Source organism: Panthera tigris, chromosome C2 (genome assembly GCF_018350195.1).
Source record: "Panthera tigris isolate Pti1 chromosome C2, P.tigris_Pti1_mat1.1, whole genome shotgun sequence".
Lineage (NCBI taxonomy): Eukaryota > Metazoa > Chordata > Mammalia > Carnivora > Felidae > Panthera > Panthera tigris.
In genome coordinates this window covers 153,416,544-153,442,125 of record NC_056668.1, presented here as the reverse complement: position 1 = coordinate 153,442,125, position 25,582 = coordinate 153,416,544, and the positions used below count along the sequence as shown (strand labels likewise).

The following is a 25,582-nucleotide window of genomic DNA, read 5'->3' as shown; positions in this document are numbered from 1 at the left end:
CCCCTGAGCTCGTCCGGAGCGGCGACCAGCGGCGGGGGCAGCGGGGTCGCCAGCCAAAGCCACCACGGTCGCCGCAGCTGCGCGAGGATCCCAGCCGCCGACGCTGCAGAGAGCTCGTTTTACTAGCAGTTAAATAAATCGACCAAAAAAAAAAAAAAAAAAAAGAAAAAAAAAGCGCCAAGCCAAACAAATCCAGCCAGTTCAATCACTGAGAAACGATATTAGTAAAAACCAAAAACTAGATCAAATCAATCGAGGCACCAAGACGCTGGGGGGATACCCACTGTTATGTCAAGGTAATAATCAAGCTCTTCCGACGTGAACCTGGCGCGTCTTTTGTGATTTTTTTCCCCCTCCTTTTTGCCGTTTATCTGTGCTTTTCTTTGGAATTGTTTATCGTGTTTTTTTTTTTCCCCTCCTTCGTGTTTGTAGAAAACCGTTGATGTTATACATGTATTGATTGTGTTTCTGTGTTTCCTCACAGGAGGGGTAGACTCCCCTCCCCCAGATGAGGCAGACAGGGAAAGCTGGAAGAGAACAGAGGAGGCGGTTTTTCTCCTGGGCGAAGTCTACAGCGATGTCTGCGGGTTTCGTGGTAGAAAGTTTGGGACCCTCTCATTCCATTTGAAAGAACCGTGCAAGGGGCGGAAAAGTTGCCATCGGTTTGTTGCTCTTGCCGGAATTGGGGTCCGGGCTCCCAAGGGATTTGTGGGGGAGGGGGGCGGGTAGAGACGATGGTGGTGACCATTTATTTTTACGTGTTTGAAATGTGTGTTTCATTGCAAACTCCGAATGCAATGTCTTCTGTGTCAGGTGGTAGATATGGTTGGTGGAATTGCCTGGAATAGTACAGGTATTTTGAAAGTTTCTTAAGGAAGAGAAATTGACTCAGTCCATGTTTCTGCATGGAAATGGAGCGGGAGTGGATGTGGCTCAGTACTTGATCACCTCCCCAAGATACAAGATGAGGACAGAGTCCGAGTCTAAAAGGAAAAGCAAAGGAGGCGTTGAAAGTTACAAAGGATTGGGAGGCTAGGGTGCACATTGCGAGGCTGGTGGAAATCGTTTTCTCCAGAAGGTGTCTAGAGTGCAGATATCCCTTTTGATTGCTGATTTTTAAAGTCTATGGGTATGCCACTTTAGCCTCTCCCAAAAGGATGACATTCCCCAAAGTTGAAAGGAATCTGTACAAGATTTGGCTCAAATGCTGAATAATTCCAAACGATTCCCACCTGCTCCTCGCTTACTTTGGAGATCAAAATTGCTATGATTGTTTTAAGAAAACAGAGAAATGGAGATGACGGGGAATCATCTTTCATTTGCTGAAAGTTAGGGAACCTTTGACATGCACTTAAAAATGAATGCTCCCACTCCTTTGATCCTCTGTGTTTGTGTCACCATGGCACATGCCTGTCTTAATAGGATTTTAGTTAATGTCCTTTTCACCAAAGACGGTGGCTTGAAGAGTTCTAGCGTGTTCTGTTCGAATAGCCAAGTGATCTACTATCTCGGCAGTAATTGCTTCTGCTGCACACCTAATGTGGATCGCATGTGAGAAATTACGTGCGCTCATTTCGGGTTTATATGGGATTTGTAAGGTATGTATTTGTGTTTGATCCGGTATTTCCTCTGTCACATTCCTTCACTCCTTCTTGTCCCTTCAACTAGCAGAATATTTTAAAATTTTCTGCAGCGTGGGTTTCATATATTCTTTAAGGGCTGTGCTTCATCACAAAAGATGCAAAAGGCTAACCTCTCCCTGTCCTTGCTTATCAATACTATTTGCTTGGTTTAAACAGTTTGGTTTAGATGCAGTTTTTAAGACATTCAGACGCTATGCCTACATGGCTCCATTTCTCCGGACGTGCTTTGTGTTAGTTGATGAGAGAGAATATAACCCAGTTGCGGTAGGTGAATGCCTGTTGAACACAATACTTTGGTTTAGGTAAAGGCATATTTAAAGCAACTTACACAGTTTTAGAAATTGACTTTCAGCTTCTCAGTGACTTAATTTCACAACACGCTGGTTTCTCTTTTCCGGTATTCAGCTCAGAGACAGGTTTGTGTGCGCTGTTAGGTTTGCAAATTGCTGACCTTCCAGTGACTTTCCCTCTTAGATCCCAGCTGAGTATGGTTACCTTAAGAACTGTGGCATTAGCCCTGTTAGAGCATGCTCCACTGGGGAGTTCGGTGCTGTCTATTTTTAATGCTATTTAATGAAGGAGCGAGCGCCTCACTCAGCAATAAAAGAAGCATGATGGAAGGCAGAACAGTGCATGGTTTTGGATACGGGAGAAGGATGTTTGAAAAGGTACAGACTGGCTGTGGGATACGGTAATTTTAATTAGTCCTGATATACAGTGCTAACAGAAATCAGTTGATTTTAATGGGAGAAGTACACATGAATAGTCTGCTGTGTGTTTTCATAAACCTCTTCAATAATTCTTAGAAGCAAGACTCAGTCACTAGAATGCCTGAAAACTTAAAAAAGAGACACTAACCAAGGAGTTGCTGCACACGTACTGTTTTTCCTATGAGCTGTCGTATTCTTGGATGGTGAGAAGTGCAGAAATCATTTTAGATCCCTAAAATCCTGTCCTCGTGAAGGGTTTGGAGCTTGGAAAATGTTTGGGGGGCATAAAATAACTAGCATCCTTCTAAGATATTGTAACTTGAAGCTCTGCCTTGTGACTTTTTGTGTTTCTTTCATAAACTTGGAATCTGGATCCAGAATTGTGGCAACTGAGGCAGGAAGTTTGGGTCGAACTTGATAGAATAGTCGAGTTGTTTTCCTTCCTTCCTTTGAGATAAGCACAATAGATTATCTTAGTTTAAATATTTTTAAACTGTAGATAGCAGGGGCAACACTAGTAATTTTTGGAACGTTATAACGAGGGGGGAATATCTTAATGTCATAGTGCGTAAAACCTAAGAAGCCATCTGTCTGCGACATTGGTATAATGCAGAACACCTGTCTTGAGGTAGACAGTGAAAATGTTCAGTCAGAAAGGTCTGTGTTGTTCGTTTTCATATTAACAACATGCTGTGATCGAGTTATATCCCTGTTCGAAGTGAAGCTGATTAGACAAATGCCTACGTAGTTTCAAAATTGATAAACGTAAGGAAAAGTGAGAAGTTTTTATTCAGTGGGGAAGTGAGTTACGTAAGTAGTGTTAAATAAAGCTGGTAGGGCAGTGTACAGAGTTGTTCTAGATCTTGTCCATTTCTGTGAAGGATAACTCCCCCCCCCCCCACCGCCCCCGACCCGCAATAAACCACTAAGGGAAATGCATTGGAAGGAGTTACTGTAATTGGTTGCCAGTGTTCGTGTTTTCTACTTTGTACTTTTAGAGGGGAAAATTACAATCCACACGGGCTGCAACATTTCCCTTAGTGGTCATGCTCCTTGGACCCCAGTGCTGATAGCTTTCTCAAGAGTCTCAAATCAGGGGCCATTCTCATCTGAATTCAATGTAGATTTTGCCTGTGGACAAGATAATGATAAGCTACATGAGCAGAGCGTGGAATGAGTCAGCCACTGAAGACACAAGGTACAACGCAGCCAGAAGGGACTATAACTGAGGGTCCTCGTTAGGATTGGGAGACAGTTTGAAGTCCGTAAGGCTGGAAATTGCAAATGAACCGGTTCCATAGGAGTTAGTGTTAATTCAGATCTGCTTTGCGACAAGGTTAAGAAGGAAGATGGGGTTTAAAAATGATGTGGACCGTGAAAGTCATTTCTTCAGGTGGTGAGTATTGGCATCATTCTAACTGGTACCACACAGTGGTAGTATGTTTAGAAATTTGTGAATTTCTAATCAGAAAAAGAATTGGCTTCCTTAGCAATGCATTATGTCACCTGGAAAGTTCTGGACGTATTTGAAGTCAGCGATGAACTTACAAAATACGTATTTCCTCTCTTTAGACAAAGGACCTTTATTTTTTTTAGGAAATCTGTGATTCCAGAGGCTCTCTGTGTCCGCCGACTTTTCTTTCTTTTGTTTTTCATTCTAATATTTAGAATTAAATATGATAAATAATTTCAAGCTGTGATGTAAGTAAATGTTGAAGGACTGTTGGAGGCAAAAAAGCATGTTAGCAGGATGTGTTTGTGACTGGGTTTGTCTTTCTCAGGCTATCTTTGCTTGTGGGTGTTCCTTTAAGGGACCTTTATGCCAAGTTCTAATAAACTGGTTTGTTAGTGCCTTATCTAAATGAATTTTGCTCATTTTGGATTAAATTTAGCCCTGGATGTTCACAGGGTTTATTCCTTGTTTTTACTTCACGACAGTTTCATTTCCATGGGGATCAGATCTCAGCCTAGATACAAAGTGTTTCAATTATAGACACAAATACAGGATTCTTGATAAAGAATCAAGTGCTTGAGATGGAGTATCAGATGCATTCAGCAGTTTTGAATGTTTGGTAGCATTGTTATCGTATGGTCTCCAAATCGTCTGCAGTCTGGTGATTTCCTCCCCCGCCCCCGTGTGGCATAAAACGCCCGCACAACACTTGAAGACACCTTTCTCTAAGATCACTGGGACGTTTCTGCGCCCTGGGAGATAGCTGGACAAGGAAACCAAAGAGTGAATTGAAATAATTATACCAGGAAAATGGAGAGCATATTGGAAAAAACCAAAAAAGAAAACAATTGACTTGAATACACCAAACTGACTCTCCCCTTTCCAGCTGAATCCTCAGGATCATGTTACGTTCCTCCCTCCTTGCTGCCCCCAAGGAGCTTAGCGTTGCCAGATGGAACGGGTGTTGATCACTACGTGGGGCCAGAGTAGATCAATATCTTGAATTCCTCTACACACTCTTCCCAAGGAGATTTCTTCTGGCATTTTTTTTTTGGACCCCCCCCGCCCCTGCTTAATGTACATGTCACCGCCACAGGTTATATAAGATTTTTCCTGTTGTAATCAAGTGATGAGTATTAGGGTAGCACTGAAATTCCGACGCAATTAAAATGTTGAGGAATTAGTCCAAAATTGTCTCACTCAAGGCACGTACTCATTCTTCACTACGTTTAGTGCAGGGGTTCTTAATAATGGAGGTGCATTCTCTTGCATTTGTATAATTGTCCGTGGATTCTTTATCACACACTGAATACTTGAGATAAGGACGGAGACCGTCTCTAAGGGATGGAAACGAGGTGGATGGTGCTCATATCTTTAGCAGCTTTTCTTCTAATTGCTTGAGATATAATACTTACTTTAGAACGTTCTAGTCCCTAGCATCATACTTAAAGGGAAAGATCTGCATTTTGACTTATTTTGATCTAGTTGAAATTATGAAGCAACACCAATAATTGAAGTAAAACGTTTCGACATCTTTAGGAAACAGAATAGAACATCAGTTTGTCAAGTTTTAAGGTCCTAGAGATCCAAGTATACTATCCCTTGGTGTGTGAATCAGGGCCTACCTGTCACCTGATGGTTCAGGTAATTTGAATTGCTTTCAGGTGATCCCATCACTGGTGCAGAGATCTGGAAGAATCAAACATGGGTCAAAAGAGGATGAAGGAAGGTCATGAGGACTCACTGGAATTCAGGGACTACTCAGAATCGTTTAACTGTTGTTTGCTCATAAACACGATAGGAAAATAAAGAGCTATTCCATTGCTTTTGCAGCTTTTACAAAAAGCTATTTTAAAATGTTTCCAGAACCACAAGCTAAAATCCTCACACAAAGTTCTCATATTTATTGATAAGAAAATGTCTATACTCCGCACTGGCCTGTTTAACTTAGCCTTTTGCTTGTCAACACGTATGTAAGTTTGGTGGAAGTCCCATCATTGCTGGCATTTGACGATTCAGTCATTAAAGAGCTTTTGGACAGATTCATTAACTGAATTCATTAATTGTCAGGACTTCGCAGCCATATCTGTGATCCGATTTTCTCTGGTTTGTGAAAATGATCACAGTAATACTTTAAAAGGTAACACTTTTAAATTACACGGTTTTATATTTGTTTATTTTAAATTCACTTAGATATGTTGGTACGGTAGGAATTTCAGGGAACTGTCAGAGCGCTAAAGATAAATTCAAAAATCCCACCGCAAACAATTCTGTGGCATTAATGAGTCTTCATTTTTTTTTTTTTTTCCCCACTGTGGCGATGATTTAACTTTGGTCACGGCGCCTAATGCCTTTGTGGAGATTGCAACCTTTCTCCAACCCTGAAGTTTCCACATAATCACTAACAGAATTCTGGAAAGATAAAATAGCATAGCATGCGATCGTGTTGTGTGCACATCCTGTTGCTATTTGCTTAAGCACTGTTAAACATTCTAACTGGATGCCTCAATCTTTATTTGTTATTTATCATCATAACAATTGTCTTCATCCACAACAATGGATGACTTCGTTTTTAATGTTTTGTTTTTTTTTTCCTTCAGTGTCAAGAGGTAAGAGAGTACACACAGTTAATGTGAGAGTTTACATACGAAAACGAATACATTCTAGGACCAGGATGTCAATATCCCTCCAAGAGAGATATTATTTTATTCCACAGATGATCGCAATGGGTGCATTTTTGGTCACATAGGATATCAGAAGCCTACGACAGATGTTTGGAATTCACTGCAGCTTCCGATTCAAAGTCAGGTTAAAACTAAGGGAGGGGATGTATACGGAAGGTGTGCTCCAGGCTTATCTGAGAGGGAGCCCCGGGCTTGCTGTGACCAAGGAAGAACTCCGTAGGGTTCTGCAGGGTACAGATATGCGCAAAACTTGAATCAAAAACAAAAGGTTAAAACAAAAGCCTCACGAAACAAGGCTCCTGGTGGTGTATCCGAATCTCACGGCTCCATAGCGGGCCTGTATAAATAAATACTCAATTTAGCACCTGAACAACCCGTCCTGATGTCGGGCTTCTGAGTCTTCGGGTGCTGATGGCCAAGACTCTAAACCTCTCCGTGCGTCACAGTCTCTGCAGGTGAAATTACGTAGTGACAACAGTCCGATAGGAACAAATTACTCCTTATGCGGCTTTAACACTTTAGTTCGTGTCGCATTGCTTCCATTTTCTCGTTTAGGAAGTGGGATCGGGCCCACCCCGAAGGATTGAAGCAGATACAGAGTACCCGGCACAGGCACGTAGGTTTCATTCACTAAAAAGAAGCCATCACCTTTCATATAAAAAACCATAGAGATTTAAGCTGGTTACATAAATGAGCCACACCTCCCTTGAAGATTTGCTGTTGTTGTTGTTCGGAAGTAAGAGTACAGCTCTCTTTTCTTCGGCCCCGTAATGTGTTTGACGGTTACAATTGGAGAGGAACCTTTGTGACGGTCACGGTTGGAGACAAGCTTTACTCTTTTTCTGTGTCTATGAAATCCGGAAGGCCAGGCCAAGGTACTCGTCGCTTTAGGAGCATGCACTCTGCAAGAACCCCGATGTGTAACCCGGCTCTAAGGGAAGGGGCAGCCCAATTCAGAGTTGTCTACAGAGTGAACGGACGGATATTATTTCTCCAAAAGAGTTTAACTGGGTCATCCAGTGGTGGCTAAAGAACTGAACAAGAAGGGGGTGGAAGGGATCCATGAGGGAATGATTTTAAATCCTGTGTTAATGGGTGAAAGCTCTTAAGCGGCAGACTTGAACTGGCATGGGAGATGGAAATATCTTCAGCTCCCTCGGAGACGTTAAAGCAAGTGACACTTGGGTCTCACTGGTAGGCTCCCAGACACCCCACCGATGGCTTTGGTTCCTAAGCACTGAGTTGTCTGGGCTGAGCGGCTGATCTGGCCTCTGATCCCGAGGCATTTGCTCTTTTGCCGAAATGAATCACTTCTGCCCTTGGGTGAAAGTGACCAGAGGAGGGGAGAAACTCCCCTCAAAACGGGGGTTTCATCAGTTGGTGGCCCGTCAGGAAATGGGAAACCACCAGTCACGTTCAACACCGAAGAAGGTGAGCTGTGCGAAGCGATACGTTTGCCAAATAATGGAGTTTTGTTTTCGATTATAATTTGCATATCAGCCGTTCTTCTGAGGGATAACACAGTCCGAAAGTTATCCAATGAAACTTCTCAGAAGGTGTCTGAGAATGAACTTAGAATCCTTTGGTATTGTGATATTTGCTGGAAAACAAGGAAAGGGTAGACAGGTTTTATACGTGTGTGTGTGTCCATATAGACATGTATATATAAATATATATATGTATATATGTATGTATATATATATATGTGTTTATATATCTATATGTACATACATATGTATATATACACATATATACATACACATATATACACATATACATACATATGTATATATGTAACATATATACACACATACAGACATATGTATATATGTAACATATATATTACATATCTTGTCCACAGTATAGATCCCATACATAAGAGGTATGTTATATATCTTGCCTATCATATATATGATATTCATCTTTAATCAGCATATATCTGTGTCTGTACCTGTATCTAGAACCCACATTCTCCACACGCTTAGATATGAGTCATCTACCTAACTCACATGAAGCAAAAAAGTAGTTTGGCCCCAAAGCATATTTCCTACTACCTCTTCTGCCCTTAGCAGTTCTTGCTTGCACGTGGCAGATCTTTAATCCAAGTTTGTTGAAGTAAAAATTGATCTGTATATTGTCGATGGCATGTAGTACTCCGGACTTAAAAGCAGCCCTAAGTAAAGGTTTAATTGTGTTTTTCCCCTAAAGTGTCAGCTTACGTGGGCCTGACATTCGTTCATCTTTCTAAAAAGGAGAACAGAGATACGCCCTCCCGCATAGGGGAAATTGTAACTGCTCTCAAGATTTGTTTGGGCTCTCACAAGGAAGTGCGTGCTACAGATGTCAGACCATGACTAGGGCTTCTACAAGAGTAACAAAGTCCCTAAAACTTCGGTCTGCTTTGACGGAATACGTAGATGACTTTTTCAGCTGCATGGAAGGGAATTAAGGTCAACACTCAGTTAATAAATAAATTGCGAGAGCGGATGGGGCCAAGGCAAGTTCACAAGCAATTTCCAAATCACTGGTACACAGAGTTAGCGACAACTCATGTTTACTGGACAGGTGCCTGGGGAGAGATTAACCACGGTGAAGGTGATCCAGGATGTGGGGAGAGAATTCACTCCTCCGAGGGCTGAGTGAGCTTGCAGTGCGGGAGCAGAAGGCAGGGGTGAGGAAGAGAGGGAGAAGAGAATTTGGCAAACTGGGGGGGGTCTCCAGGCCCCTCTTCCTGTCCGGAAGCATGCAGCTCTAACCAAGCAGAAGCAGGGCGTGCCTTCTCTCTCTGTCGGCTCAGGTCGTGATCTCGCGGTTCACGTGTTCGAGCCCCGCGTCGGGCTGTGTGCTGACAGCTCGGAGCCTGGAGCCTGCTTCGGATTCTGTGTCTCCCTCTCTCTCTCTGCCCCTTCCCCCCTCACGTTCTGTCTCTGTCTCTTAAAAATAAATAAACATTAAAAAAAAGAAAGTTAACCAGGCCTCCTTCTGGATTTGTCTGGAAATACCACAGAGAGTTTACTCTGAATACCCTTCCAGGAGCAATTTGAGACTTTATCTAAGAACTAGAAATGACTTGAAATACAACTGCGGTAGGTAGACTTGTGATTTGTACACTTCGCAGGTAAAACCAATAGATCTATCCAACAGAAGGCCATTTGTATAATCCGAGATGGGCCCAACAGATCTAGCAAGAGAAGAGAGCTCTAAAATCCATTTTTCCAAAATCACCTGACAACATTACGTCATTGTTTTGACCTGCCTGTGAACATAGATTGCTTCTGATGTTTTAAGGAAAGATGAGGAGATATCAACTTGTTTCATCACTTGTAGATTAGACCCTGGGGCTTAGGTGGGGATCATATGATTTGCACCAATAGTCAAGGAATAGATAGCACTGAGAAGGACCCAGGCCTGCAAACTTGAAAGAACCCCTATATTTTACTCCAAGTCTTGGTGAACTTATCTAATGTTACTGAATTGATCGAAAGCCAAACTTTGGGTATTCCTGATGAAATACACCATAAGCATTAAGGAAAATCTAAATGAAAGCAAGGTGGTATGTTTCTGTATTTTTCAGGGAAGCTACTGAGTGGCCATTGGTGAAGGAAATCTGTACTTATTTCTGTATTGATTAGGTCATTAGGGCCATTTGTTCTGCTCTGCGGGGATTACTTCCCTTGGTTTGTTCCTTCTGCTCTCTGAACGACCTCATTTGTCCAGGCAAAAACTCTTTATCAAGATGGAGATCCAAGATTTTCTATAGTTCTTCCTGTATCATTCGCTAAAGCCACAGGGACAGTGATAAGAAAAATCAGGATTCCCTCTATGGATTCTGACTTTGCCTCTGGATCATTTTTGATCGAAAGCTGGTTGTGGGGTGGTTGTTTTGGAAAAATAATTTGTTCAATTGTTTTGCAGCGCGACTGTCAACGGATACTTATGAGCTGCCTCTTGTGTGAAAGGGAGTTGTGTGCGCATGTGATGTCCAGATGAATCTACCCTCGGTTGTGGTCACAGCTGTGGTTGTGTGAAAGGGACTGTGTGCCCATGTGATGCCCACATGAATATACCCTCGGTTGTGATCACAGCTGTGGCAAAATTTCTGTTGTAGCATACTGGGGGATTCTTGTCTAAGGAAAAAGAAAGGTGTATATTTCATCCTTCTGGTTTTTTCTTTGCTGTGTAACTTACACGGTAACATACAACAGCCATGGGAAACACAGGGATTCAGATCTTACCTACAGATTAGGAGTTGAGAACCAAGGGGGTAGTGAAAGGGTATGTGGTGAGGCCATGGCATGGAAGGATGTGGAAATTAACTTGTGAAACTGGTAGAGTGCCTGGAAATCTGTCTGCCTGCATCTCAAATCTGTACTTGTGGCTGCCATTTGAGACAAGAATAGATTCTCAGCTCCTGATTTCACCTATGCTTGGGACACATCTTCTCCTGGTGCCAAAGAAGGGCAATAGGTCTGAGGTCAAGGTGACCTGAGTTTAAGTTTGCATCTCATCTCTGCTTCTCACTGGCCTCGCCAAGTGACCTTCAGTGTCCTTATTGCAGTATGTAGATAGCAGCACTCCCTTCGTGAGTTATCCTCTGTAAAATATTTCCCACAAAATAGAAATGTTATCTCCTTCCTGCTTTCTCCTACAGGGACTGTTTATCCATTAAAACATTGAAAACTATAAGAATGTGCAATGAAATTCTGTATCAATACTTGTTTTGAAAATAATATAAAGTTGTAGTTTGAGTCCTAAGTATTTCGTCTGTGGATTACTGAGGAAAAACATAAACAATGATTTTAAGGGGTGTTGGGATTCTTTTGCATTAGTTTTTATAAGATGTTAACAATACGTATCACGTGGTTAAGGGGGGGAACAAAAACTACAACATATCTAAACACATATCTTTACTTACTAGTGTCCAACAATCTGAAACAATGCTATTGATTTAAGGGACCCAGTAGTTGACATTTGCATAAAAATAGATACCCAGGGATAAGTGATTAGGGAAAATATTAATTAAAAGTTTTTTAAAAACACAAATGAAAAAATGATTTTGAAGATCTTTATCAAGTGTTAAGTGGAGTTTAAAACTTTTATTATTATTTTTTTAACGTTTATTGATTTTTGAGACAGAGGGAGACACACAGAATCTGCAGCAGGCTCCGGGCTCTGAGCTGCCAGCACAGAGCCCGACGCGGGGCTCGAACTCACAGACTGAGATTATGACCTGAGCCTACGTCGGAGGCTCAACTGACTGAGCCACCCAGACGCCCCATCAAGTGTTAAGTGGAGTTTAAAGAATTGTCTTTCCTTTTTTTTTTTTTTTTTTTTTTTTTTCCCGAATGGATTCGCAAGGCTTGGGCTTTTCGGTGCATGAGTGACAAGACTTTTTTGTGATTCTTTGTAGTTAAGGCATTATGTCTTGCTCTTTAAATATGTGTTCTGAGCTATCCCCCCCGTGTCAAGTTGGGGAAAAGTGCTACCTTGTATATTTATACTCTGTCTCTGTCCCAGGGGAAAGAGCTGACGCCAGGTCGCATAAACCTCTTGTCAGGCCACCTGCCAACACATACTCATGCAATTTACTGATATTGAGGATGAAATTACTCATTTTAACTAATATGTTCCCCCTGAAATTATCTTCGGGAAAACTTGAAGTTCCAATTCGCCAGTGTGAGCTCTCTTCGTCGACGGTTTGTCCTCAGTTTGTTTGGTCCCAAGTGAACCCGAGACACCTGCAGCATCATGTACACTCATTCTTTGCCCTTGCGTCCTGCTTGTTTGTCGCAGAGGGTGGCGGTTGCTTTTGGCAGATGTACAGGATCAAAGTAGGCTTTTTATCTTTCTACCCTCGGGGAGTCAGTTTCTCAGATAGAGGAAGTGGTGAGGCTAACAGAAATTTCAGCTCACCCCGAAATAAAAGTCAAGTGGATTAGGTGTGATAACCCTATTTATTAATGATTTGTCAAAGGCAGTGGCTTTGCGAAGTTATTGGACGGAGAAATTTAGGGACTGAGCTTCCTTTTTACTAAGTAAATGTTTATACCGTAGTTTGTGGCCCGAAGGAAATTAACAACCAAGATAATCTTATTGATTTTTTCATCTAGGTAACCTGAAGAAATGGAAAATCTTAGAAATACTATCTATAGGTAAATATTAAGGATTTATTTGGTAGCAGTGTATTTTACATTATATACAGAGAGGATATCGCCCTCAATTTCTTAACCTGTATAATTTATCTTATGCATTACTAGGTTTGCTTGCATAAATATTGGTCTTCGACTAGGGAATTACCTTTAATTTTATTGTTGGGAATTTTTTCTGAAGGGAGAACAGAATAACAGAAAATGAATACGTATGCATACTCTTTTATACATATACACGTGTGTGTATTTTAAAAGTACATACACACACGTCATATACCATATTATATATATGATATGATTTATATTTATTGAACGTATTTATATATATATATACACATTTGCAATCTGGTTATATTATAAAAATTACACACATGTATCTAATATAGTACATATTAGATGTGGTATAATATTTTGGTATATACATACATTTGGGATCTGGTTATGTTATAAAACGAGTACTCCCTTATTATTGCCCGTCTGCAGTGATATAATGGCAAGATGGAAACAGAGGGTGGGGCGATGAATTTATCCTTTCAATCAAAAAGTTAGGGATTTCTCTCGACTTTAGGCTTCGAGAAGCCATAAGGCTTTGAGACAAATTTTAGTAAGTGAATTTAAAGTTGCTTTGATTTAAAAACGATTTTTAAAACATAGCACCTTAAGAGAAGAGGATTGCAAATTCCATTAGAGAAAGAGGTTGGAGCCTCTGTTCTGGGTGATTACAGGGAGATAGATGCAGGTTTCTGCCTGAGTTGTAGTCTGAGGGTCTCCAGCGTAGGACTCTAGAGTCAGTGGAGAGAAGATAATCCCAAGTCTGCAAGACTGGATATTCTCAGGGTCAAGGAAAAACTTACATAAAAATTAGTGAGCACTAGAGAAGAAAACTATGAATGCACACACACAAAAAAAAAAACGTGCAGACAGCGGTTTATAACAGCTTTATTCATAATTGCCTCAAACTGGAGACAACCCAGATGTCCTTCCAAAGATGCCTGGGGAAACTGTGGTACATCCATACAGTGGAATATTACATAGCGATAAAAAGGAACAAATTACGAATTCACGTGGCAATTTGAATGGGTCTCAGGGGCATTGTGCTGGGTGAAAGAAGTCAATCTCAAAACATCACAGACTGTGTGATCTCATTTATATAACATCTCAAAATGACAAAAACACAGGGATTTAAATCAAAATCAAGCATTTAAATCAAAATGCTCCTAAGGCCATTTGCTGCAGGCAGGGATCCGAGGACAGATTTGGAAGGTGGAAAAATCTGCCCGACATCATCTTGGTCTGGTCACCTCTAGCACTGTCATCCCATTTGCTCCTTTGTTCTTTTTTTTTTTGGGGGGGGGGCGGAATCCTTCTCTTTCAATGTGAATTTCAGGGGCAGGTTTGTTCTTACCACTTATACGAGCTAGAAAAGACACACAGGGCTAGAACGGTCATGCACATACCTCTACATACATGCATGAAGCCTCACGAATTGCCAGCCATCCACAGCTTGAACAGCCCGATGATGGCTCCCTCGGAGTTTTGGAAGGAAGCCAATATCACTTGGAAGTAGCTGTAATTTTTAGAGACACTGAGGTGGTTAGAAGTGTCTAGAAGGTCTGGGGCTCCAGAAGTGTTGGCAGTTGAATTCTAGCCAGAGCTCTCATCAGGTAACATCCACAAATCTCTGTTGAATGGACCCATGTGCACGTCTCGGTAAGAGATAGCTAATTGCTGATACATACATCACGCTAACTATGTGCGAGGTACTTTTCTGAGTGCTTTACATATTTTCACTTGTTTACTCTTCACAGTCGTCTGTGAGGTAGGGGCTCTGCCTATTTCCACTTTCAGTGAGGAAACTGAGGCATGGAGACGCTTAGAGACTTGCTCGGACACGTAGAGAAAGCAGGCTTCCGCCCTGGAGGTCCGGATTCAGAGTCCGAGAAGTTCACGACTATACAATGCTATAGTTTGTGTGGTGTTTTCTTTTTGCTGTATTTGCTCCTTTGAGGGCCGGCTAATATTTTTGTTAATGGTGCATTCCAGTTGATGCATGACCCCCCCATCCCCCAGGTTAGCCATCAACTCTTGTACAGAACTGGCCTTCCTGCCGTAACTGGGAAGGAGGTGTGGACTCCATTTTGAAGCCAGTCACACGGGATGCCGCGGGATCCCGTGTGGCTGGACCCAGCTCCAGACCCAAAAGATAGCTGTGCGTTGAGGCTGCACCACCTTAGGGTCTGGCCCATTCCCCAAAGAAATCTCCAAACCTGAATCCTGGCATGGCGGTCAAGATGCGATCTCATGAGCCCTGGAACCAGCCCTTCCCCAGACAGGGTAACATTCGGGCACAGGCCAGAGTCTTCTGAAGCTCTTTACTTCCCACTTTTAAGAGCAATGAGAGAATCAAGTACCAAGTGTTTTTTTTTTCTTTTCTTTTCTTTTCTTTTCTTTTCTTTTTGGTGGGGGGGTGGGTATGTCCGTGGGATAGCCAAGTCAACTTGGCTGATAAGAAAATAACTGCACGTTTCTGGCTAGGAATAGCAGAAATGATACTTTGTTGTTAGGTGTCCAACAAGGTTACTCCATCATCGGGCGTCTTTCTTAAATAAATAGTCGTGATTATATATGTGGGCATTGCATTCACCAAATGCATGGATTGAACAACGTGGTGGGAGGCAGCGGACAGGGCACGGGTATTTGAGACCTGCATTTGAATAATATGGGTGTCGTTTGACCCTGGGCAGGGACTCATCTCTTCTGAAACTTATGTTTCTCTCCTCCCACCTGCCCTCCCTCTACCTCCCTTCGTCCCTCCACCCCTTCACCTCCTTCCCTCCCTTCCTTCCTTCCGTCCTTAAATATGTGCAAATGAGATTAGCGGCAGCGAGGATTAAAAACGCTATGTGTCACATGTTCCTTGTAGCATTTGGCGCACAATACGATATAGGAAAACAGGGTAGCTGTTGTTTTTTATAGCACGAATTAATGCATCTGCGTTTCAGTGAATTAAGTATGAGTAACTATGGGAACGTGCGATTACCAGGATCCGGATACCAATCTTGCGAGTTGCTTTGAAAAAGTGATAGAAAAGTACCAGCTTCCTTTGGCTACAAGACATGCTTCTGCCAAAGCTCTTCTCCTCCTGGCGTATCCCGAAGTCTGGTGAGGAAATGAAGTAAGTTACCTACGAGTTTCGTTTCCTACGGAAAATCTAGGTCTGGAAAGTGAAACCCGCGACGCCCTTAAGGAGCTGTCCTTCCAGACCGGTCTGGTCTGAACTGACCCTCTTCGGCCCCCAGGCTCTGGGGTGTATGTATGTCTGGGCTTGTGCGAGGCTGCATTTCGAGAGCGAGTGTGCAAGTGTTCTGTGCACTGTGCGTGGTGAAGCATGGAGTACAGGCCAATCTTCTGCAGCTGGGGAGAGCAATTAGCAGCTTCATGAATTAGGGACTTGTTTACACTGTTGTCCAAGATAATCATTTGTTTGTTTTAACGAAGATGCTCTATCTTCATCAGAGGCATCAATCCTCATATTTAAATGATAAGGTCTTTGCATCTCACAAATAATGTTTGGATTTCACAGCAGGAGCCCCCATCACAGCCCTTATTTTCTCTCCGCTGCCTTTGGTAATCAAGACGCCATGGGTGACATGTCTATTTCCAATTAGTCTTCCGTTGTGGAAACGTTATGGGATCTATCGCAGCAACTTTTTTTGTGACGCAGACTGACTTTTAAAATACTGTCAGGGGCGCCCGGGTGGCTCAGTGGGTTAAGCATCCGACTTCTGCTCAGGTCACGATCTCAGGGTTTGTGGGTTCGAGCCCCGCATGGGGCTCTGCGCTGACAGGGTGGAGCCTGCTTGAGATTCTCAATCTCATTCTCTCTCTCTCTCTCTCTCTCTGCTTCTCCCTCCACTCTTGCCTTTTCTCTCTTTCAAAAATAAATAAACTTAAAAAACACTTTTTCATGAACTCCCCAGCGCTCAGACATAGGTAGATGTGCACAGACTTGTCTCCCCGCCCCCCACCCCATACACATATGTGAAACAAAATTACAAAAGTTTACAGAATGAGTCATGGCCTTACTGAGGGTAAGGATGTACTCCAATTCTTACGTACTCCAGTCTGGCTCATTTCATTCCACTCCATTCGTGTTCTCTAGATTTCACTGTAAAAACTAAAGTTAAACCAATGACTTGACTTGCTGATTTACTCACAGGTCAGAAGCTCAAGTTCGAAACACATTGATCTCCCTTTAAATTCACTTATGATTCTGTCTTCTGTCCCGGAATCCGTAGAAGGGAATGCATATGGCATTGCTGTGTCTTTTTGAATCTCGGCCATGTGGGATGTTAATGTATCCATCTACCGAGAAAATACCAGTCAGTTAGTACCCTTGAAGACGCTCTAGTCACTCAGTAAGGACTTATTGGTGAGTCAGATGAAGTATTTTGGAAATCAGGAGCGTGAGTCATTGTTAAACTCTGGACAGTTTGCCCAGAAGAGGGACTTCTTGAATAAGGTGGCCAGTGTATTTCTAGAAAACACCTACTGGTCTCACTCGCGTTCTTCATACAGCCAGTGCATACCAGGTCAGTCTTTTTTTTCAAGGTGCGTGCCTTAAATGTTTTATAAGAGGATGCTATTAATACACCATCCAGCGTTCCCAGAAGCCATGTATCTTTTGACAGACGTTTGCTAATTTCCTGCCGCGTTCCGTATACCTTGGTGGTTCCTAGAGACCGTGAGAGAAGCAAGGCATAGTCCCTGTCCTGGGGGAGCATACAGCCTGACTCTCTGATGACTTTGGGACCCCGTGCGGTGGGCGCTGAACTGATCCTCTTTGCCCTGCTGGAGCTCCGTGTACACACACAGGAAGGCTAAACCGTGGCAGTGAGGCGACAGACGGGCACTGGGTAAGGGCACAAGTCTCATCTTGTCGCATAAAGCAGTAATCCCTCACCTGTTGTTAAACGAGGAAACCTTCGCGGAGCGGAGGTGGAGGGGCTTCCTGTTTATACCAAAACCGCCACACGGGTCACAGCGGCTCAGCCAAGAGACACACGGGGACACTGGCTCCTGGACGCGTCATTCACGTAATCCTGGCACTTCCGAGAGCTGTTTTGTGAACAAGAGTCGCAGGTGTGCGTTGCACCACCTGCTGGCACCGGGAGAGCATGAGACACCCTGCCAAGGGCCACGTCGGGGCTCGAGCCCCGAGGAGCCTCCCCGGCCTCCTCCCCAGGGGCTCTCGGGTTAGGGACCCTGACTCCTTTCTTTTTGACCTGGTTCAGTGCAAAAACGTGGTTTAGTAAATAATCCTAAGGTCTGGTTTCCCAGTTACGGAACACGCTTCTGAGTGTTTACATTTAAAGGGTTCTTTTCAGTTCCTCCAGCGGGGCCGAGAGGCGGGTCTGTTCACACGCCGAGCAGTGTGCAAAATGTAAAGGGCAGGTCCGGCCTCTAGAGGACCACTGCTGTCCCGCGTCTCTGCTGGTTTTCGACTTCAGCTTCTTATTCTGGTTCGATCCTTAGAGATATGAACGGTGAAAACTCTGCAGCCCCCTCCTCCTGCATTCTTGCCCTCGGGGCGCAACCCTGCTTCAAGCCTGCTCCCCCCAGGCCCCTGAAGCCACCCTTGCCGCTGGCTGTAGCTTGCGCTCTCCTTCCTGAGCTCTCCTTCCTGATTTCTGCCGTCCCATCCCTGGAGAAAGGTCTGGAAAAAGGGAGCCATGCCTGGGAGGGAGAGAGGGAGGCCGCTCCCACCAGTTCAGTGTGGGGAACGACAGATTAAGATCATGAGGAACAACATTCCTGAAGTTCACTTCTTGATGGCCGGTTGTCAGCCCAAGAGGGCAATTATTAATTCTTGACCGAGGGCGTTTGGGGAAATGGGTCCTTTCTTACGGGTAAGAACACGGCTCTCTTCACCTTGTTGGGAGAAAAGGAGTTTTCTCCGAAGCGTGACTTACTCTAATCTAACTTTTTCCCCTTGAAAATTAGTGAGAGACTCCACAAGGATTCGTTTGGAGTTGATCGTTCGGCATACTTACGAGAAAAAGAGAAGATGAGTCTTTGAAAAGCTGAGCTGAGGAAGTCATTTCTAGCACTGTATACATTTCCCCAAGGCAGGTGCCGGACCGAAAACATCACCGTGTCTCTCACAAGTCCTTGGCAGGATGCCATGCACCTAGTAGGTGTTGAATAAATAATTGTTTATTGACTGCGCTCCCTGGACAGGCCTGGCTACACACACGATCACACACACACGTGGATCGTCCGCGCCATCCAAGGCCAAGCCCTCCAGGTCACTGAATGTGTTACTTTGGCCAATTTAAACACAATTCTTCTCAGCCTTGTAAAACACCACATACCTAATGCAATTTCATATTCTCTTATCGACTCATTGTCACAGTACGAAAATCAGCTGTCGAGCTGTGCTCATGAGAGTAAGGGTTCACGCTATTGAAAATTCACCTCCCGAGGCCTATCCAGAAATTTCTCTATGATGGGACATAAGGAAAGACTTAGGGAAGGAAAGACCTAAGACAAAGGGACTCTGTGAGTCCTGCCTGGCGAAGGGCGTAGAACACTGCTCAATATATAGGAACACAATGCAAATGTTAGCCACCGTTGTAATTGTTTAGGCTGCTTCTGTATTAGAATACGGGAAGGGCATGGAATGGCACAGAGAGACCAGAATACTTACAGATTTCTTAACAGCTGGCTATAAAATTTCAGACATCAGCACATTCAATTCTCTTTGACCTGCATCTGTCCTGCCTCTTCGCTGCAAGGGTGCTGTAGACAGACAACCATAATAAACATCTCCTGGGGATCAAGTGAGGCTTGGTCAGTGTCTCTTAATTCGTATAATCCTGGGCAAGTTCCTTGGCCCTGCTGTGCGTCTCAGTTATCCCATCTGTAGAGTGGAAACAGCGACAGCTAGTTATTAGTGCTTGTGAGGAAGTCACTGAAATAATTTGTAGAAACTGCTTAACATAGGCATCACCTCCTATGTCATCATGATATCTTTAATGTGTACTGGGTATCAGCATCCTGTTACCTGCCGGTGTTTTTGGAACTACATATAGGGTGGTAATTTCAGCGATGACGTGTCCGGGGTTAGGGAAACGAACAAGGGTTTGGAGCCAGCGAGTGATTCGGAACCTGGGTTTCATTCCTGCCACGGTGTGATTTCCACCTTCCAAAGGGATGTCCTGCGGTGGCCCGGGTAGGCTTCCGGGAAGCTGACCCTGAGACGGAGTTTGGTGTGCAGGATGTTTACTGAGGAGAGTTCTTGTCCCCAATGCCATGGAGGAAGAGGGAGGGGGCAAGAGTGGGCGGAGGAAAGCCATAGCTCGGACGAAGGATGAGAACAGATCTGACCAGCTCCTTGGGGTGTTCTGCGGCTAGAATGGCCTTGGGGTTGTCTTGCTGGGGTTGAGGGAGCCAGGCTTTCCATCGCCACCTCGATCAGCGTGGCGTTGGGCCATTCAGCTCTCTGCAGCTGAAATAATCTTCCAAGAAGCAACCCGTGCTTCCTTGGAGAGGGATCCGGGTCGACCCCCGAGGTTGACCGGAAAGGTAAAAACTGAACACTGGGATGCCCTGGACCTAGTCGGTCTCAAAGAATCCACCAGGATCGCATAAAAATTGTCTAGCATCACTCCTGGGGAGAAAAACCTTAACTAGATGTGGGTCAGGTTTTCAGAGAACCCATAGCCCGTAATAGGTCTTCAAACCTCTCCCCTTCTCCCTGGAAACAAGAATCAGTCCCCCAGCAATCGGGGTCTCTCTTATCTGGACTGAAGCCCACTTTGGGCGCAGGGGATTCGTATCCAAAGATGACTTAAGCCCAAAGGAACTGCTACACTCCCAGCTTTTTATCAAGGAAGATGTCAAAGCACGCAGGAAACAGAGACCGTTGAAGAAGAGACCCCCGTGTGGGCACGGCACAGTGTCAACATTCTGCCCTTCTCCAGAAGAATTTTCAATAGCGTAGGTACAGCAGTGCCTCTCGTGTTAATCTGAGATCCGGACAGGCGTGTCCTCAGAGGAGGGTGAGATTTCACAATGTTTGAGGTCACAGATGTCTCTTAATAGTACTGACGTGAGTGCAGTTGAAGCTGTCCGAGTCCCGGTTCCGCGTCTTGTGTTCCAGGGCCCCCCCACGAAGGCCACGCCGTGAGTTGCAGGCTAGGGAAGGGGCAAGACATTTCATGCATTTGCTTCGTATTCATACTTCTGTTGTGCTGAGAGGACTCCTGGACATTGGTGACCTCGGAAGGGACTTGCCCGCCCCCTGTGCCCTCAGCCGTGTTGCAAGCCACTGCAAACCCCAAATCAAAATTCCTGTTCAGCAGAGGAGGTGTCTTAGGAAAATTCTACAGAGAATACATCCAAAGCAGCATTTGGGATCTGACTGGGTCCCTGGGATTTGAACATCCAAACCGTAGCGGATTCCCTTGCCAGGTTGGGTCCCCGGGTGATGCTGCCCAGGCCTGTCGGACTATGCCTTTGCTCGCCTGTCCCGGGCAGAGCAGCTCAGGCGTGCTCAGGAGTGATTCAGCAGTCCATGTTCCCCCCGCAAGAGCCAACAGGACCGTGGTGGTTGTTTGGCCCCAGAGCAGGTGGCGGTGGGGGCTACGGCGGTTGCATTTCCTCTTGGGGGGGGGGGCTCAGCTGTTTCCTTGGTCACGCGCCCCTCGTAAGTGCCTGGAGGAGGCAGGGGGCCAAGAATACAGCTGAGACTTGAGTGGCTGCCAGCTCCCAGCAGCTGCTACTCTGTTCTCTGAGCTGGAACCAGCCCCAGGCTGCAGTGTGGCCTGATCTGGCATTCGGGGAGGGGCCTGCGAGAAGTGTCACTTGCACATTCTGAGTGGCTTAACCCACCTGCTGTGTGTGTGTGTGTGTGTGTGTGTGTGTGTGTGCGCGTGTGTGAGTGGCCTAGTTAGGGGACAATTCTCTGACATTCAAGTGATAACGAAAAAGTTTAGGTCCGTGAAACAAGCAAGACTTCCCCTCTTTTGAGACCAGTGGATTTGCCGGTCTTGAAGGAATTGTCTTTCTTTCAAAGGAGAAAGCTGAGGGTACCATCCTAAGTCAGAATGCGTGGGCTTAATATAAGAATGTTTGGGTGTATATTTATGACTCTGTACATATGCACAGAGGCAGCTTGGAAAGATACTGCGCTAAGAGGCAGAACCGAGCTCTAGCTCTTGTGTGGACTTTACGAACATAGACCTGTGCTTTTGGACCTCATCGTTGCCCTTGGGCTAAGCTTTTTGGTTGGTTGGTTGTTTGTTATGTTAATTGAAAGTAAAAAATCTCTCAGATCAGATGATGAGACCTGGTGTTTTGGAGAAGCAAAAAAGTGAAGGCAACTGAAAGTTCTAGGCACAATGCTATCTACACGAGACACTCTGAAAAAGCTACAGAATCAAAGTGTTGACTTGGAGATTCACACACATCTATGTATCGATTTCTCCAGAGCGGTAGTTCTTAGGTCTTTTTAAAATGGCTGACAAGAGTTGTTTTATGTAATGTAAACATATCCACGCGGACGTTAGGAGGTCATATCAAACATTCAAGATTAGCTATTTCCTATATTTGAGAAACAAGAAAACAAATTCTCTGGGGAAACATCACGGGACTTCGTGAAACCATCCCATTTAAGGCACTCGTGTTGGCGAAGAAGCCACTTAACGAACACTCCCCACTTTTGTAAGCAAGCCTGGGTTCCCCTAGAGAGTGGGGCTGGATTCTAGTCATTTCTGTACGCCTTGGCTGTAGATTAAATGAAAAGGTATTCAACTGATTCTGTTCTTTGTGGTTTTGAAAGGAAAAAGATGACGGCGTGTATTGTGATGTCAAAAGTACCCAGATCGTTGCTCAAGGTGTGAGGGTTCCACGGTCTTTCTCCAGATTCCTAGCCCTTAGCTCCAGCCTTGTCCCTCAAAGAGCAGTGGCTGCAGGCAGGAGCTGTTTAGAAGTGATAAACCGGGGGCACCTGGCTCAGTCAGTTAAGTGTCCGACTTCGGCTCAGGTCATGATCTCACGGTTTGGGGGCTCGAGCCCCGCGTCGGGCTCTGTGCTGATGGCTCAGAGCCTGGAGCCTGCTTCGGATTCTGTGTCTCCCTCTCTGTGCCCCTCCCCTGCTCACACTCTGTCTCTCTCTCTCTCTCTCAAAAGTAAACATTAAAAAAAGGTGACAAACCTATGTGGACACTGCTCAGTATGTGCAGAATGTTCCATATGATTACAGATGTCACCCATGTACCTTTCTCTGAATCCAGATTGACAAAGTAGAAGGGAATCACATTTTTTTTTTAAGTTACAGGGTCTCTCCGCAAACTGTTAATTTTCCCTGATGCTTCTTGGTTGATTCCTCTATAGAGGAAAGTCAGTTTAGAACACAATATTCAATTGAGTGGCTCCATGTAAAAATGTCCTTGAATTTTTAAGAAATTTGAGGCCAGTCTGGCTTGTAATTGTTATTGACTTGATTTTTTAATGCAATTGAGTTGTACTGATTTTGATATTTATTCCAAGCACAAAACATGTTTTGTGATCATTTAAATGTTTATATAACTGGGGCACCTGGGTGGCTCAGTCGGTTAAACCTCCAACTTCGACTCAGGTCATGATCTCACGTCGGGCTCTGTGCTGACAGCTCAGAGCCTGGAGCCTGTTTCAGATTCTGTGTCTCCCTCTCCCTCTGTCCCTCCCTGGCTCGTGTGCTCTTTCTCAAAATAAATAAACAAACTTAAAAAAAAGAAAATTAGTGGGGTGCCTGGGTGGCTCAGTCGGTTTGGCATCCAACTTGGGCTCAGGTCGTGATCTCACGGTTCATGAGTTCGAGCCCCGCATCGGGCTCTGTGCTGACAGCTCGGAGCCTGGAGCCTGGTTCAGATTCTGTGTCTCCCTCTCTCTCTGCCCCTCCCCTGCTTACGCTCCGTCTCTGTCTCAAAAATAAACATTAAAAATTTTTTTAAATGTTTATATAACCAATCTTGAGATTCTTTGGGCATTTTAAAAATAGATTTTAACAATGCTCTACAGTATTTGGTTTGTCTGTAGTGTGTTTTCCTTCAGTTTTATTTTTGACATTTATCTGACACATTTTGTATAGACTTAGTTCCTTTGACTGCACATTGGTGTAGATACAGTCATTCCATACTCTTTGATTTTTATTAGCAATCCTTTGCATTGTCTTTACTTTCCTGTTTTCTGACGGAATGGGTGATGACAGGGCAACCACAAACCTGCTGCCCGTGGCCAGTTCGGACTTACTCATTGTCTCCTGGTTTCTTCTCAATCTCTCTGGTTACTTTTTTGAATTCTAAGAGTACAAGAGGGTCACGTGAGAACATTTAGAACGACTGGAGGAAGCATGCATTCCGTGAATCACCCCTGGCATCACTTTCTGGTGCCTTCTATTATTTATTGTTGTCTGCTATGTGGTGTCTGTGATCCTCGCTCATTTCGAAGTGTAGTAGGTCCAGGTGATTCTGGGGACCTGTCTGTCCGAATTTGACCTCTGGCCCCACTCTTTCCTTCCTAGAGTAAAATCTTGGCTGTGGTAGTTAACGTCTCTGTGGCTCCATTTCCTCTACTCCACAGTGAGACATTTCAGACTTAACCCATAGGGGCGCCTGGGTGGCTCAGTCCTTCAGCGTCCACCATCGGCTCAGGTCATGATCTCATGGTTCGTGAGTTCGAGCCCCGCGTCGGGCTCTGCACTGCCGGCTCGGAGCCTGGAGCCTGCTTCGTATTCTGTGTCTCCCACTCTCTCTGCCTTTCCCTGTATCTGTGCACAAGCTCGCTCTCTCTCCCCCTCTCTGTCTCTCTCTCAAAAATAAATAAGTGACCTTAAAAAAATTTGATCCATATATACTGTGTTTTTTTTAATCAAAATAATGTCGGGCGCAGAGTGAGAATCCAGTAGGTGTATTGGAATTGGCTCTGTTTATATTAGCATGTAACTTTATTTTTATGTAAAATCCTAAATTGTATCACAGTGAAAGTAGTTTTTTTTTTTTTAATGTGATTTATGGCAGCGATAAGGATAATGGAGAAATAATGGCTAACTTGGAAGTGAGACATCACAGTTTTGCATTATGACAAGGTACCGTAATCTCATGACTTGTTATGTGTATGTATTAATTTATTAAATGAGCGCTTCGTCGAACCGTTGCTGAATGCCAGGTGTTCCAGTACGAGAAAAAGCGGGAGAGTCCCTGTTTTTAAAGAACTTACGTGAGAGACACGTAAGTAAGCGACAGATTCTTCCTGAAGAAGCAAGCCTTTTTTTGCAACGTTCGTTGAAAGCTGGGCTCCATCTGTAGCTTGGCTTACTTTTAACTGCAGTTTGGAGAGACGCTGCATTAAAAGAAAAGAAAGGAAAGAAGCAATGTAAGATTCTTTACAGTTAATAAAAGGGAAATACGATCTAATCGGAAATGGGAAATTATAGGACACAATATCTTAACTTGCAGTGAAACTTTGGTACTGATACAGCAGCATTCCGAAATTATGCACTCTGGAAGCTGGCAATGGAGCCGATATCTTGACACCACATAGGTCCTTGAATAGACACTGGCTTTAAAAAGGCAGATCTTTATATGCTGGGTTTCTAGCTGTTGTATACCAGGAATGGTGACTGGAACATCCCTGTATCATCTCTGACTTTGTTTTTATCCATTTGGGGGAGAGGAGTAGTCCCCAGTACAGAAGAATTCATTTTTGTGGGAGCATATTTCTACTAAAATAAGGAAATAAAAAATGGGAGCCACAAACCTTTTTGGGGAAAGCTATATATATTATACATAAGAAATATATATATACATATATATATATATGTATATATATATATATATTCTGTGTGTGTGTATGTGTGTGTGTGGAGAGAGGTTGTATTAAAAGGTTAGAGGATGGGGCG

General features: G+C 44.0%; 1 protein-coding gene across 1 annotated transcript in view; it reads left to right on the top strand.

Annotated features, from left to right (window-relative positions):
- Nucleotides 1–224: 224 nt before the first annotated feature.
- Nucleotides 225–25,582, top strand: part of ARPP21 (cAMP regulated phosphoprotein 21) — a 154,577-nt gene continuing 129,219 nt past the window's right edge. The window contains exon 1 of the mRNA XM_042999106.1: nucleotides 225–296. The gene's annotated coding sequence lies outside the window, so the exon portion shown is untranslated. The remainder of the gene's footprint in view (nucleotides 297–25,582) is intronic.